General features: G+C 42.5%; 1 protein-coding gene across 29 annotated transcripts in view; it reads left to right on the forward strand.

Moving 5' to 3' along the window:
* The window catches only part of GRB10 (growth factor receptor bound protein 10), a 218,313-nt gene that overhangs the window by 89,452 nt on the left and 112,191 nt on the right, over positions 1-16,670 (forward strand). Inside the window, exon 1 of one of the 29 annotated variants that reach the window (XM_081534582.1) lies at positions 5,408-5,692. The exons of the other annotated variants lie outside the window; for them this stretch is intronic. The gene's annotated coding sequence lies outside the window, so the exon portion shown is untranslated. Of the gene's footprint in view, positions 1-5,407; positions 5,693-16,670 lie in introns of those variants that run through there. 29 annotated transcript variants of the gene reach the window in all.

Genomic DNA, 16,670 nt, shown 5'->3' on the forward strand with positions numbered 1-16,670 from the left:
GGCGGGGATGGCTGGCTCCAGGCTTGCCCACACAGTTGGTTTCCAGTTTGAAAGCAGGTTCCAGCCGCTGCAGGGAGACCGCTGCAGTCCTTGTGTCCACCCAAGGGCGTCCTCTTGGGGGCTGCAGATCAGAGGCTGTGCTTGCCTCCTGTGGGCCTGTTTGGTGAAAGGTGGCTTGTGGGGCACCGAGGCTGCAGGCAATTTCTGTGACTCTGACAATTTTGAAGACAGGATTGTGGGCGGGGTCCTGACACTGCATTATAATATCTGATGATGGCCCGTTGTGCACGCTGTGGTCCTGTTAACTATTGGCTAGACTAGATGAAGTGGGATGGTCTCTCTGTCCAGTCTTAGAGGTGATGGGGTGACGTGGCACTTTCACCGGCTGGGTTCTGGGCGCTGAAGAACTTGCTGTTTGCTTGGCTGTGAAGGGAGGAATAAGTTGGTTACTTTTATAGGTGCATCAGACCAGCAGCCAGAGGACATGGGTAGGTTGTGAGCACGCAGACAGTGCTTTGATGGACAGAAATCTTGACAGTTAACAACTGTTTTTTAAAAATGGTGCCTTTGAGGAGCAGGAGGAACCTTAAAATTACTTTTATTAAAGCATATGGAGTAATTTTAACACAATTTCCTGTTTAAGTGTTTGGTCTTTAAAGTGGAGCCCAGCCAGCCTCTCGTCCATGGGATTTCCCAGGCAAGAATATTGGAGCAGATTGCCATTTCCTCCTCCAGGGGATCTCCCCAACCCAAGGATTGAACCCACATCTCTTGTGCCTCCTGCACTGGCAAGCAGGTTTTTGACCACTGTGCCACCCAGAAAGCCAAAGTGGTAGCTAGTTTAAATTATATTCTTATATCCTGTGTGATATTTAGCTTGTAATGAGCCTCATAGTGGCCTCCACGGGTCCTTGTCTTGTTCCTGGTTATTTCTTCCTCTTTGGGAAAGTGTCCTCTGCTCCCTGGGCCTTGCCGCCCCTGCTCCCACCGCCACCAGTTATTAACCCAGCAACTATCTTTATATACACTAAACACTCACTTTGTCACTTTCCCTAGCATATGCTAAATACTTTGCATGTTTTGAAGGAGACTCTAAGAACGTGGCAACTGGTCTCTTAAAAATTATTAGTATCTTATTATTAAGCAGGGAGAAATGAAAAGTGTTTGAGGTTACTCTAACTAAGATTAGCATTATCAACATCTATGCAATTTTCCTGTGATTGATGTTTAAGGAAAGATCTTACTGAATTTTTTGTCACTTTGCTTTAGTTTTTCTGGAAAGGCGATAGGGAATCTCGCATTTCTTTTTCTGGCTTTCAGCTTTTGGGGAGTTCTCCTGGGCTTGCTGACACAGAGGGAAGTTCTATGAAGGTTTTCGTGCCCCTGCCACTGGGGTCAGAAGGGAGCAGACTGTCTCCACCAGTTGCTTCCAGGCCCCTGGGAGCCTGCTTAGGAGAAAGAGACTGGGCTTAAAAAATAAATTAAAAGAAAAAAAAAAACTGTAAAAGGAGCATAAGCTCATAGCAAAAAGACAACATTATTATTGGTAGAAATTGTAAAATACCATAGAAATGTAAGAAGCTGCATCTGAAGTTTATCTCACAGGGAAACCAGCATTCCTTGCCATTGTTAAGGTTGGTCACCATCAGGATGAAGAGACTGAATGCACTTTGCCCAGGCTGCCACCTGGACCTGGGCAGAGGTCCTGGGTCCATATCGCCCTTGAAACCTGTGCCTTCTGCCCTCTAGTCTTTGTTCAGGCCCCGTTTCTGAAAAGTGGGGTTTTCCCTCCAGTTTTATTTAAATTGCAGCTTCCTCCCCTACTTAGGGGCTTCTCTGGTGGCTCAGACGGCAAAGAGTCTGTGTGCAATGCAGGAGACCTGGGCTTGATCCCTGGGTCGGGAAGATTCCCTGGAGAAGAAAACCGCTAACCACTCCAGTACTCTTGCCTGGCAAATCCCATGGACAGAGGAGCCTGGTTGGCTACAATCCATGGGGTTGTGAAGAGTCGGACACAACTAAGCAACTGACTTACACACACACACTCCCCTACTTAACCTGCTCTAGGTTTTTCTTTTATTATTCCGTGGTACCACCCTCTTCATTTATAAAGAAGTAAATTGCACTGAATGTTTATTGCTTACTATTTATTTTCTCCAGATAAAATATAAACACTCAGAGGACAGGATCCTTGCTTTAGGTGCTAACATGCTGGCCTTATAATAGAAGCTCGAGGCATATTTGTGGAATGGTTGAGTCTCTTTGAAGATGGACTGTATTTCTCTGATCCTCAGGTGACCAGGTGGTCAGGCACCCTCATCTCTGAAGCACTGTGACTGCTGCCCTGGTCATTGTGTCACCCAGGAGAGGATTCTTTCATCCCTGTGAGCTTAAAGACATCAGTCAGTCATCACAGACTTCTTTTCTTTGGTTCAGCAAGCTTTCCTGTACCTGTGAGCTGTGAAGGGCGGTTTCCAGGGCTGATCCTCAGAGTGGGTGTGGTATGTTTTGGGTTCCAGTGAACTGGGTGTTGATGTGTTTGTAAAGCCTGCTTCTTAAGGAGCAAGTTCTCAGACTGAACCAGGGGTGCAGAGTGAGGATGGAGTTTCTGGGCTCCTCCTCTTTATCCCTCCTGGTGTGTGACATGCGCATGCTGCTCAGCTTCTCCTCCAGTCTCGGTTCCAATACTTTGGCCACCTGATGCGAAGAGCCGACTCACTGGAAAAAACGCTGATACTGGGAAAGATTAAAGGCAGGAGGAGAGGGGGGCGACAGAGGACGAGATGGTGGGATGGCATTATCGATTCAATGTTTATGAGTTTGAGCAAACTCCTAGAGACAGTGGAGGACAGAAGAGCCTGGCCTGCTGCATTCCATAGGGTCACAAAGAGTCAGACGGGACTGAGTGAGAAACAACAATTGCTTTACAATATTGTGTTGGTTTCTGCCGTACAGCAACGCAAATTAGCCATAATTATATGTATATCCCCTCCCTCCCCCCTTGCATCACACTCCTCTAGGTTGTTATTAGAGACATGCAAATCAAAATTACAATGAAGTATCACCTCATGATGAATGAAGTGACCATCATCAAAAAAGTCTACAAACAAATGCTAGAGAGGGTGTGGAGAAGAGGGAACCCTGTTGCACTGTTGGTGGGAATGTAAATTGATACAGCCACTATGGAAAACAGTTTGGAAGTTCTTTATAAATAGGGAATAAAATTACCATATGACCCAGCAATCCCGCTACTGGGTGCATACCCTGAGGAAACCACAATTTAGACACGTGTACCCCAACAGTCATTGCCTGCTTCTTTCTGGTGGGTCTTTCCCAGCCGTGCTTGCTCTCAGACCCCCTCTGCACATCTCCAGGACCCTCCTCTGTGCTGTCCCCTCCTCTCTGCCCTACCTTCCTGAGCTCTGAATTCATTCTCCTTAGAGGGACCCCCAGGCATGGTCTGCGATCCCTTCCTTGCACATGACTGGAAACTAGAGCCCACCTGGGGAAGTCCTGGGTGGGCTCCCCACATCTGTTTCCCCTCCCTTGGAGCTGCTATCCTGTGCTGCCTGTTGTCCAGTACAAAAAAACTGCCTCCATTTTTTGGTTATTTCAGAAGAGAGGGTGTATGTAATCCTTGTTGTCCATCTTGGCTGGAAGCACAGAAGTCTCCTTAACTTATTTTAACCATGGTTCTGGGAATAGATCAGGGTTGGTACATTTGCATGTAATACACAGAATCAGCTTTGGAGCTGAAAGGAGTAGAGATGCCATGTGGTCCAGAGATGTCACATTATCGATGAGGAACCAGGCACGGCCCGTACAGTTATTTGCTCAGGATCAGAGAGTTGGTCAGAGCAGCAATTTAGAAGCATTTGGCTCACACCACAATGAGACTTTTCATTGTGCTTCTCCTGGCCAGTGCTGAGGTTGGGACCCCGTGACCCTGCGTGCTGCAGGGCAGGCCAGGTCCTGTCCTGCAAAGGCGAGGAGCCTTTGGACAGAGAGGCGAGTGTGCTGTGCCCGGGACCTATGCTGCTCCTTCACTTCTGTCCTGGCCGCTTTCTTGGCACAAAGCTCCATGGAAGGTATGTTTCAGGAGAACATCACCTGACCTGTCAGCTGGGCCCTTCTCCGTGCTTCGGGAAGCTTTGTTTTGCCCCCCACCCCCACCTGCCCTCTGCGGAGCTATCACACCTGACCCAGGTGCAGTGTGGGAATGCAGGTTGGACGCAGTGGGGACCCAGCTTCCCTTGTTCTGCCGCCAGATCTTCAGCCAGGGGCTGCCATTCACCCCTGGCCTCCTGCCGTCTGCTCTCCAGAGGGACATGGAGATGAGGAAAAACCACCTCAGGGATTGTATCATGTTAGGCCCTGGGGCCTTTTCCTGGTCCCCCAGGGCGGTGAGAACCCTTTCCAAGTTCTGAGATTGTTGTTGAGAAAGCTCAAGGAAGAGGTCTGTCCTCACCCTGCTGATCGGGGGTGGGAAGTGGGGGGCTGGTGCTCTGCCGGGTGGGGTCCTACCTGGCTGATCCTGGCAGCACCCAGTGGTGAGGGGCGGGTGCTGGTGCCAGGCTTTGAGTGTAGATGTGGGGCGGAGTCAGGTGCCCGGGGAGAATGCGCAGAGCTTTGCTGAAGGACCCGGGGCCTCCTGGTCTTATGCTTTGTGCACCCCACCAGGGGGACCCCAGAACTGGGTCCCCACTTTAGACTTGGAAGCTGAGGCTCAGAGTGTAAGGAGTTATCCCCCGGCTCGTGCACCCGCATCTTGAACCTGTCTCCCGGACTTTAGAGCCGGGCTCTCATCACCCAGCTTCATTACCCAGCCCTTGCCATTTGAGGTCCTTGTGTGGGTGAGTGACCTGACTGCCTTTTCCTCCTGAAGGGATTCGGCCCATGGGTGACACCTGGCTTGGTCCCTGATGCTCCCTGAAGCTCAGCGCTGGCAGAGTTGGAACACAGGTTGCCTCCATTTGAAACGCTGCTGTTTATCACGTGGCTGGGTGAATCAGAGGGTATATGTCTTCTCGTTTCTCAGACCAGCGGCTCTCGAGCCTAAAGCTGCCCCAGGTGCTGCTTGCTGACCCTCCTGGCAAATGCATGTTGTATTATTCCTCACGGATGCTTGGTCCTGACTCACCTCCCTTTTCTCAAGGGAGGAGGATCCCAGGGAAAAAAGTGAGTGGGCGGTGGCTCGCAGGCCCTCGCGTGCTGTTCACACACTTGTCACGTTCCCAGCATCCCCTCCCGCAGCAGTCTTGTAAATGGGACGTGATGTGACTTCATGCCTCCCCGGGCTGGGCTGGGCGGGATCTGTGGCAGGAGGCTGGGGGCAGGGCCTTCTGTGTTCAATGGGTGAGGTCACGTCTACAGCTGTGCTCTGGCTAGAGTGAACCCCTGCTCTGCCATCACAAGGGTTGAGTGACCGGGTCATCTGGAGAGTGCTGCCTGAGTCTGACTCACTGGTCCCTCCCGGGAGGGGAAGGAGGAAGACTGGGTGCCCAGATGCCTGACCAGGCGAACAGCCTGGTGTGGCTGGGAACCAGCAGACCAGCCGGGAGTCCTCTTCCGAGAGAGCCAGGTGGCCTCCAGCTCATCATCTTCATTGGGAGGGCTCTGTGGGCCCTAGAGGACAGCCAGGACACCCATGGCAGAGTTTATGACAGGAGCCCACCTCTCGCGCTTGTAATCGGTAAGTTAGTAACTTGGAAAACCTCCTGCCTCATTGAAGGCAAGGATGAAAGTGAAGTGGGTGACAGGGGAGCCCTGTGCTGCCGTTCACTAAGCGGGCTGTTTGTGACATCACGTTCCTGGTTAGTTACTGTTTCATCGACTTGAGATCTTTGGCCGCCTTCCTGAGCCACAGTGATGGTTTTGGCAGGAATTCCTCACCTTTCCCTAGATCCCAAGACACAGAGCCCTTGTCAGAGCGTACAGTTGGGAGGCTGTTGGTATTTGCCAACCACCGACCTTCATGTCCATTTCCGAGGGAGGCTGCCCCTTCTCTGAAACAAAATCTGGTCTTTGCTGTTAGTCACCCAGCCCTGAGTGTTAGTTCGTATGTTACCTCTCCTGGTATTATTTACATGTTAACTTATATCTGTAATTAAGAGCTTGGATATAGTTAGGAGCTCTCAAATAGTGCAAGAGTTGATTTTTCCTTGGGGTGCCGGAGAGGAGATGGGCGCTGTCCTGGATCAGGTGGAATAAGTGATATGAGGAAGGAGTTTGCTGGGGTGGCATCTTCCTATTTTGGAGAGAAGTTTTTTGTACTTGTCTTGATCAGAGATGGTCTAGGAATTTGCATGTTAGAGTCAGTACCTGTATTCACAGTCTTTATTGAGTTTGTTATAATGTTGCTTCTGTGTTATGTTTTGGTTTTTTGGCCACACACCTCATGGATCTTAGTTCCTCGACCAGGGATCAAACCCAGGCTTCCTGCATTGGAAGGCAGAGTCTTAGCCACTGGAACACCAAGGAAGTCCCCTACTTTCCCTTTTCTTGATGAAATAAAGTTTATAGTTTATGGTGAGACGAGGAAGCTTTAAATTCTCCTTTGCTTGTTTGGACCTCCTCCACCACCTTTAGTGTGGGTTATGCATCTACATGAACCAGACCTCCTTTGGAGATAACTCCCTCTTGATCTCATCAAGGGTCACTACTCCCTAGGAGATAATCTTTCATAATCTTGTGAGGGGCCATGATGACGCATGACTTACTTTGTATGTGGCGATCTGGCATGTGTAAACTGTCAGTAGCACTTCATTTGATGTATAAAGCTTTGTCTCAAAAACTTACACAACCTTGCTTTGACCTCTAACAGATGGAACAGTCTTTGGAGCTTTCTGAAGGACTGTCTCCCGGGTTCTAATCCTCAGGTTGGCTCAAATTAAATTTTTTGTGTCTTTCTTAGATAGGCTGTTGATCAGCTTTTTGTGGACACTCTTATCACAGGTTCTTGGACCTAGGTATAGCCAAATGTGTAATTTGGTTTTAGGGTCAGTTTGATGTATACCTCTTCTTCTCTGTGCTCTTGCATGACATAAACAGTCAGAGTGCCATCTAGGGCACAAACTGACCCTAGGTCATTTATTATGAGTGTATTTCCATTAGCATGCTTGTGTGTGTGCTCAGTCGCATCTGACTCTTTGCAACCCTTTGGCCTGTAGCCTGCCAGGCTCCTCTGTCCATGGAGGGCAGGGGCTAATTGTGTAGAGCTTACAACCTGCAAAATGTGGAGTGCTGCTCTTTAATCAAATTCTCTGATGTTTTAGGAGTTGGCATGGTTGGTTAGCAGAGTGACAGCTTGTGTATGTAGCTCAGTACTGGCAAGAATGAGTTCTTCTATCAGACTGTATGTGGCTGAAGGTAATTAGCTGTGTTGCTGTGGGCCTGTCCCCTTCCTCCTCATCTGTAAGAATGGGGGTAAGACAGTACCTATTAAAGAAAGGACAGAGATGAGAATGCATGGGATCGCCTAGAAATTGATGGTTTCTAGGAATGCACAAATCGTGCTAGAACCCTTCCATTTCTGAATTTCTTTTTTTTAGCATTTTTGTTGACCTCCTCCACCCATTTCTCCTGGCCCTCATCCCCTGTTTGTAGCAACCACCAGTCTGTTCTTTGTGTCTGTATAGTTTTACTTTTATTTATTATTTTGATTCCACCTATATGAGAGACTAAAAGATCATATAGTATTTATCTTTCTCTGATCTATGTTACTGAGATTAATGCTCTTGAGGTTCACTCTTGTTGTCACAAAGTGCAAGATTTTATTCTTTTTTAGATGTGGATAATATTCCATTATATTCATATGCCTCCTCTTCTTTATCCATTCATCCGTTAGTGGACATGTAGGTTGTTTCCATGGCTTGGCTATTGTAAATAATGCTGCAGTGAACATGGGCTGCATATATCATTGCCAATTAATGTTTTGCTTTCTTCTGATGCTTGGAAATAGAACTGCTGGATTTTTCTTTTTTTCCGTTGGAGCACATTTTTCAAATGTTCAGCCATTCAAAACATTAATAAATATTCCGACTGTTATTCTTGAGGCTTAATGATTATTGCGTTTAAGTCTGTTTTTCACATTCTGAGGAGCCTCTAACCTGTTTTCCATAGTGGCTGCATGCATCATTTTATATTTTAGTCACTACACAATGCCATAGGGTTTCCTCTCTCCTCATCCTCTCTAACTCTTGTTATTTCTTGTCTTTTTGATAAAAGTCACTCTGACAGATATAAGGTGATATCTCAATGTTTTGATTTGCAGTTCCCTGATAATTAGTGATGTTGAATATCTTTTCATGTATGTGCTAGCCATATGTATATCTACTTTTGGAAAATATCTATTCAGATTTTCTCCTCATTTTTTTAAAAATTTAATTTTTTATTGGAGGATAATTGCTTTACAGAATTTTGTTTTTTGTCAAACCTCAACATGAATCAGCCATAGGTCTATATATATCCCCTCCTTTTTGAATCTCCCTCCCATCTCCCACCCCATCCCACCCCTCTAGGTTGATACAGAGCCCCTGTTTGAGTTTCCTGAGCCATACAGCAAATTCCCTTTGGCTATCTATTTTACATATGGTAATGTAAATTTCCATGTTACTCTTTCCATACATTTCACCCTCTCTCCTCCCCTCTCCCCATTCCATAAGTCTATTCTCTATGTCTCTTTCTCCATTGCTGTCCTGTAAATAAATTCTTCAGAACCATTTTCCTAGAGTCATTATATATGTGTTAGAATACAATGTTAATCTTTCTCTTTCTGATTCACTTCATTCTATATAATAGGTTCTAGGTTCATCTACCTCATCAGAACTGACTCAGCTTGGTTCCTTTTTATGGCTGAGTAATATTCCATTATGTATATATACCACAACTTCCTTATCCATTCATCTGTCGATGGACATCTAGGTTGCTTCCATGTTCTAGCTATTGTAAACAGTGCTGCAATGAACAATGGGATACATGTGTCTTTTTCAGTTTTGATTTCCTCAGGATATATGCCTAGGAGTGGAATTGTTGGGTCATATGGTGGTTTTATTCCTAGTTTTTTAAGGAATCTCCATACTGTCTCCAGAGTGGCTATATAAATTTACATTCCCACCAACAGTGCGGGAGTGTTCGCCTTTCTCCACACTCTCTCCAGCAGTTATTGTTTGTAGACTTTTTGATGATGGCCATTCTGACCGATGTGAGGTGATATCTCATTGTAGTTTTGATTTGCATTTCTCTAATAATAAGCGATGTTGAGCATCTTTTCATGAGTTTGTTAGCCATCTGTATGTCTTGTTTGGAGAAATGTCTGTTTAGGTCTTTTTCCCACTTTTTGATTAGGTCGTTTGTTTTTCTGGTATTGAGTTGTATAAGCTGCTTGTATATTTTGGCAATTAATCCTTTGTCAGTTGTTTCATTTGCTATTGTTTTCTCCCATTCTGAGGATTGTCTTTTCGCCTTGCTTATAGTTTCCTTTGCTGTGCAAAAGCTTCTAAGTTTAATCAGGTCCCACTTGTTTACTTTTGTTTTTATTTCCATTACTCTAGAAGGTAGGTTATAAGAGGATCTTGCTTTGATTTATGTCATTGAGTGTTCTGCCTATGTTTTCCTCTAAGAGTTTTATAGATTCTGGTCTTACATTTAGGTCTTTGATCCATTTTGAGTTTTCTTTGTGTATGGTGTTGGGAAGTGTTCTAATTTCATTCTTTTACATGTAGCTGCCCAGCATCATTTATTGAAGAGGCTGTCTTTGCCCCATTGTGCATTCTTGCCTCCTTTGTCAAAAATAAACTACCCGTAGGTGCTTAGGTTTATTTCTGGGCTTTCTATCTTGTTCCATTGGTCTATATTTCTGTTTCTGTGCCAGTACCATACTGTCTTGATGACTGTGGCTTTGTAGTATAACCTGAAGTCAGGAAGGTTGATTCCTCCAGCTCCATTCTTCTTTCTGAAGACTGCTTTGGCTATTCGGGGTCTTTTGTGTTTCCATATGAATTGTGAAATTTTTTTGTTCTAGTTCTGTGAAAAATGCCTTTGATAATTTGATAGGGATCGCATTGAATCTGTAGATTGTGTTTGGTAGTATAGTCATTGTCACAATATTGATTCTTCCTACCCAGGAACATGGAATATCTCTCCATTGGTTTAAGTAGTCTTTGATTTCTTTCATTAGTGTCTTATAATTTTTTGTGTACAGTTCTTTTGTCTCCTTAGGTAAGTTTATTCCTAGATATTTAATTCTTTTTGTTGCAATGGTTAATGGGATTGATTCCATAATTTCTCTTTCTGATTTTTCATTGTTATTATATAGAAATGCAAGTGATTTCTGTGTATTGATTTTGTATTCTGCAGCTTTGCTAAATTCACTGATTAGCTCTAGTAATTTTCTGATACTATCTTTAGGGTTTTCTATGTACAATATCATATCATCTGCAAACAGTGAGAACTTTACATCTTTTCTGATCTGGATTTCTTTTATTTCTTTTTCTTCTCTGGTTGCGGTAGCTAGGACTTCCAGAGCTATGTTAAATAACAGTGGTGAAAGTGGACACCCTTGTCTTATTCCTGATCTTAAGGGAATGCTTTCAGTTCTTCACCATTGAGAATAATGTTTGCTGTAGGCTTATCATATATGGCCTTTACTATGTTGAGGTAGGTTCTTTCTGTGCCCATGTTTGGAAGAGTTTTAATCATAAACGAATGCTGAATTTTGTCAAAGGCTTTTTGTTTATCTATTGAGATGATCATATGGTTTTTATCTTTCAATTTGTTAATATGTTGTATCACATTGATTGATTCTAATGTATTGAAGAAACCTTGCATCCCTAGAATAAACCCAACTTGATCATGGTGTATGAGCTTTTTGATGTGTTGCTGAATTATGTTTGCTAATATTTTGTTGAGGATTTTTGCATCTATGTTCATCGGTTATATTGGCCTGCAGTTTTCTTTTTTTATGTTGTCTTTGGTTTTGATGTCAGGGTGATAGTGACCTCATAGAATGAATTTGGAAGTGTTCCTTCCTCTGCAATTTTTTGAAAGAGTTTTAGAAGGATAGGCATTAGCTCCTCTCTAAATGTTTGATGGAATTCTCCTATGAAGCCATCTTGTCCTGGGCTTTTGTTTTTTGGGAGATTTTTGATCACAGCTTCAATTTGAGTGCTTGTAGTAGGGTTGTTCATAATTTCTATTTCTTCCTGGTTCAGTCTTGGAAGATTGAACTTTTCTAAGAATCTCTTGATTTCTTCCAGGTTATCCATTTTAGTGCCATATAGTTGTTCATAATAGTCTCTTATAATCCTTGGTATTTCTGCATTCTGTCGTAACTTCTCCTTTTCCATTTCTTTGTTGATTTGATTCTTCTCTCTTTTTTCCTTGACGAGTTTGGCTAAAGGTTTGTCAATTTTGTTTATCTTCTCAAAGAACCAGCTTTTAGTTTTATTAATCGTTACTATCATTTCTTTCATTTCTTTTTCATTTATTTCTGCTTGGATCTTTATGATTTCTTTCCTTCTAATAATTTTGGGGTGTTCTTTTTCCAGTTGTTTTAGGTGTAAAATTAGGTTGTCTATTTGATATTTTTCTTGTTTTTTGCTATAAACTTCCCTCTTACAACTGCTTTTGCTGCATCCCATAGGTGTTGAGTTGTGTTTTCATTGTCATTTGTTTCTAGAAATTTTCTGATTTCCCTTTTGATTTCTTTGGTAACCTGTTGGTTATTTAGAAACGTGTTGTTTAATCTCCTTGTGTTTGTGTTTTTTACAGGTTTTTCTTATAATTGATATCTAGTCTCAGAGCATTGTGGTCAGAGAAGATGCTTGATACGATTTCAAGTTTCTTAAATTTACTGAGGCTTGATTTATGACACAAAATGTGGTATATCCTGGAGAATGTTCCATGTGCACTTAAAGAAAGTGTATTCTTCTGCATTTGGGTGTAATGTCCTGAGGATATCAGTGAGATCCATCTCATCTAATGTATCATTTAAGACTTGTGTTTCTTTATTAATTTTTTGTTTTGATGATCTGTCCATTGGTGTGAGTGGAGTTTTAACGTCTCCTACTATTATTGTGTTACTGTCCATTTCTCCTTTTATGTCTGATGGTGTTTGTCTTATGTATTGAGGTGCTCCTATGTTGGGTGCATAGATATTTACAATTGTTATGTCTTCCTCTTGGATCGATCCCTTGATCATTATGAAGTGTCCTTCCCTATCTCTTGTAATCTTCTTTATTTAAAGGTCTATTTTGTCTGATATGAGGATTGCTACTCCAGCTTTCTTCTGCTTCCCATTTGCATGGAATATGTTTCTCCATCCTCTCACTTTCAGTCTACTAGTGTCTCTAGGTCTGAAGTGGGTTTCTTATAGACAGCATGTATATGGGTCTTGTTTTTGTATCCATTCATCCAGTCTGTGTGTTTTGGTTGGAGCATTTAATCCGTTTACATTTAAAGTAATTATTGATATATATGTTCCTATTGCCATTCTCTTAACTGTTTGGGGTTGATTTTTTTAGATCTTTTTCTTATCTTGCATTTCTTTACTATATAAATAGCTTTAACATTTGTTGTGAAGCTGGTTTGGTGGTACTGAATTCTCTTAACTTTTGCTTGTCTGAAAAGCTTTTTATTTCTCCATCAAGTTTGAATGAGATCCTTGCCAGGTACAGTAATCTCAGTTGTACATTTTTCCCTTTCAGTACTTTAAATATATCCTGCCATTCCCTTCTGGCCTGCAGAGTTTTTGCTGAAAGATCAGCTGTTAAACATATAGGGTTTCCCTTGTATGTTACTTGTTGCTTTTCCCTTGCTGCTTTTAATATTCTTTCTTTGTGTTTAATCTTTGTTAGTTTCATTAGTATGTGTCTTGGTGTGTTTCTCCTTGGGTTTATCCTGTCTGGGACTCTTTGCACCTCTGGACTTGACTGACTATTTCCTTTTCCATGTTGGGGAAATTTTCAACTATAATCTCTTCAAAAGTTTTCTCATACCCTTTCTTTTTCTCTTCTTCTTCTGGGACTCCTATCATTCGAATGTTGGAGTGTTTAATATTGTCCCAGAGGTCTCTGAAACTCTCCTCAGTTCTTTTCACTCTTTTTACTTTATTCTGCTCTTCATTAATTATTTCCACCATTTTATCTTCCAGCTCACTGATTAGTTCTGCTGTTTCAGATATTCTGCTATTGTTTCCTTCTAGAGTATTTTTAATTTCAGTCATTGGGTTGTTTGTATGTTTATTCTTTAAGTCTTCTAGGTTTTCGTTAACTGATTCTTGCATTTTCCCCATTTTGTTTTCAAGGTTTTTGATCATCTTTACTGTCATTATTCTGAACTCTTTTTCAGGTAGTTTGTCTATTTCCTCTTCATTTATTTGGACTTCTGTGTTTCTAGTTTGTTCCTTCATTTGTGTAGTATTTCTCTGCCTTCTCATTATTATTTTTAACTTATTGTCTTTGTCGTCTCCTTTTTCCAGGCTTCAAGGTTGAATTCTTTCTTCCTTTTGGTTTCTGCCCTCCTCAGGATGGTCCAGTGGTTTGTGTAAGGTTCATATAGGGTGAAATTTGTGCTGAGTTTTTTTTTCCTCCCTCTGATGGACAAGGCTGAGTGAGGTGGTAATCCTGTCTGCTGATGATTGGTTTTATATTTTTGTCTTGTTTTTTTGTTTAGAGGAGGCATCCTGCACAGGGTGCTACTGGTGGTTAGGTGATGCTGGGTCTTGTATTCCAGTGGTTTCCTTTGTGTGAGTTCTCACTAGTTGATACTCCCTAGGGTTAGTTCGCTGGTGGTCTAGGGTCTTGGAGTCAGTGCTCCTACATCAACGGCTCAGGGAAGATCTCTTTTTGAGATGGGTCAGTTCCTCCTTCAGCAGCTGCTAATGACCTCCACTAGCAAGAGTTTCTTTCTCTTGAATTCCTGGATGTGTTGGACATAAACCACCAGGAATTGTGAAATGTTTTTTACATATTCACAGCCTTAGCGTCCATCGAGAAAGCAGGAAGTCACTATTCATCACACTCTGCCGCTCAGGTCACACACCTGATAAGACACAGTGACAGGTTTGGAGGCTGTTACTGTGAAGACTTGTGGCCTCCATTCTCCTCCTCTTCTCATTTTTTTTAATGAGGTGTTTTTTTGTTTATTTTTTGCTATTGAGCTGCATAAGTTCTTTAGATATTGGGAGTATTAGCATATATCAAATAAACAATTTGGAAATGTTTTCTCCCACTCAGTAGAGTACCTTTTTATTTTGTTGGCCATTCCTTTTCCTATGCAAAATCTTTTTAGATGATATAGTTCTATTTATTTCCTTTTACTTTTGGTGTCAGATTAAAAAAAAGTCATCACCAAAACATCTTTGACATAGGTCAAGGGGCTTACTGTGCTTAGGTGCTAAGTCATGTCCGACTCTTTGTGACCTCCTGGACTGTAGCCTGGCAGTCTCTTCTGTTCATGGAGTTCTCCAGGCAAGAATACTGGAGTGGGTAGTCATTGCCTTCTCCAGGGGACCATCCTGATGGGGATAAAACCCACATCTCCTGTATGGCAGGCAGGTTCTTTACCATCTGAGTCACCAGGGAAAGCCCCCAAGTGGCTTACTACCTATGTTTTTTCCCAGGAGTTTTATGATTCTGTGTCTTATGTTCAAGTCTTTAATCCATTTTGAGTTAGTTTTTTGGTGTGATGTAAGATAGTGTTTAGGTTTCGTTCTTTTGTGTGTGGCTGTCCAGTTTTCCCAACATTTATTGAAGAGACTGTCTTTTTCCTTAGTATATTCTTAGCTGCTTTGTCATAAATAATTGACCATATATGCATGGGTTTATTTCTGGCTTTCTATTCTGTTTCCTTTGATCTAGGTATCTGTTTTCATGCCAGTGTCATATTGTTTTAATTACTATAGCTTTGTAATATACAGTTGTCCGTTGGTATGCAGGAAGAATTGATTCTAGGACCCCCGTCAAATGCCAAAATCTGTAAAAACTGAAGTCCCTTATATAAAATGATGTAGTGTTTTTGTATAACCTATGCACATCCTTCCATATACTTAAATCATCTCTAAGTTACTTTTAATACCCAATACAATGTAGGCAGTGTCTGAAATGTTGGAAATGCAATGTAAGTACATTACAATGTTGGCATACAGCCCTTAAAGTTTGCTTTTTGGAATTTCCTGGAATTTTTTTTCCAAATATTTTTGATTCACAGTTGACTGAATCCCCACATTTGAGACCCATGGATACAACGGACCAAGTTTTGTTTGAAATCAGGGAACATGATGCCTCCAGCTTTGTTGTTCATTCTCAAGATTGCTTTGGCTATTTGGGGTTTTTGTGGTTCTATACAAATTTTGGGAGTATTTTTTCTATTTCTTTGAGAACTACTGTTGGAATTTCAATAGGGATGGCACTGAGTCTGAAGATTGCTTTGGGTACTACAGACCTTTTAACAGTATTGATTCTTCTAATCAGTAAGCATGGAATTATCTTTCTTTTTATTTGCATCTTCAGATTCTTCCATTAGTATCTTCTTGTTTTCAGTGTATAGGCCTTTCATCTCCTTTATTAGATTTATTCCTAGGTACTTTGTTCTTTTTGATGTAATTGTAAATGAGATTATTTTCTTTATTTCTCTGTCTTACAGTTCATTGTTAATGCATGTAAATGCAATTGATTGTATGTCCTCCAGCTTTACTGAGTTCTTTTATTAATAGCTCTAATGGCTTTATTGACTACGCCAAAGCCTTTGACTGTGTGGATCACAATAAACTGTGGAAGATTCTGAAAGAGATGGGAATACCAGACCACCTGACCTGCCTCTTGAGAAACCTGTATGCAGGTTGCTGCTGCTGCTGCTACTAAGTCGCTTCAGTCGTGTCCAACTCTGTGCGACCTCATAGATGGCAGCCCACCAGGCTCCGCCGTCCCTAGGATTCTCCAGGCAAGAATACTGGAGTGGGTTGCCATTTCCTTCTCCAGCCCATGAAAGGGAAAAGTGAAAGTGAAGTCGCTCAGTTGTGTCTGACTCTTCGCGACGCCATGGACTGTAGCCTACCAGGCTCCTCCGTCCATGGGATTTTCCAGGCAAGAGTACACGAGTGGGGTGCCATTGCCTTCTCTGGTATGCAGGTTAGGAAACAATAGTTAGAACTGGACATGGAACAACAGACTGGTTCCAAATAGGGAAAGGAGTACGTCAAGGCTGTAAATTGTCACCCTGCTTATTTGACTTATATGCAGAGTACATCATCAGAAATGCTTGACTGGTTGAAGCACAAGCTGGAATCAAGATTGCCAGGAGAAATATCAATAACCTCAGATATGCAGATGACACCACCCTTATGGCAGAAAGTGAAGAAGAACTAAAGAGCCTCTTGATGAAAGTGAAAGAGGAGAGTGAAAAAGTTGGCTTAAAGCTCAACGTTCAGAAAACTAAGATCATGGCATCTGGTCCCATCACTTCATGGCAAATAGATGGGGAAACAGTTGCTGACTTTATTTTGGGAGGCTCCAAAGTCAGTGCAGATGGTGACTGCAGCCATGAAATTAAAAGATGCTTACTCCTGGGAAGGAAAATTATGACCAACCTAGATAGCATATTAAAAAGCAGAGACATTACTTTGCCAACAAAGGTCCATCTAGTCAAGGCTGTGGTTTTTCCAGTATTCATGT

Source organism: Giraffa tippelskirchi, chromosome 10, assembly GCF_054371585.1.
Source record: "Giraffa tippelskirchi isolate mGirTip1 chromosome 10, T2T-mGirTip1v1.2.pri, whole genome shotgun sequence".
NCBI classification, from domain to species: domain Eukaryota; kingdom Metazoa; phylum Chordata; class Mammalia; order Artiodactyla; family Giraffidae; genus Giraffa; species Giraffa tippelskirchi.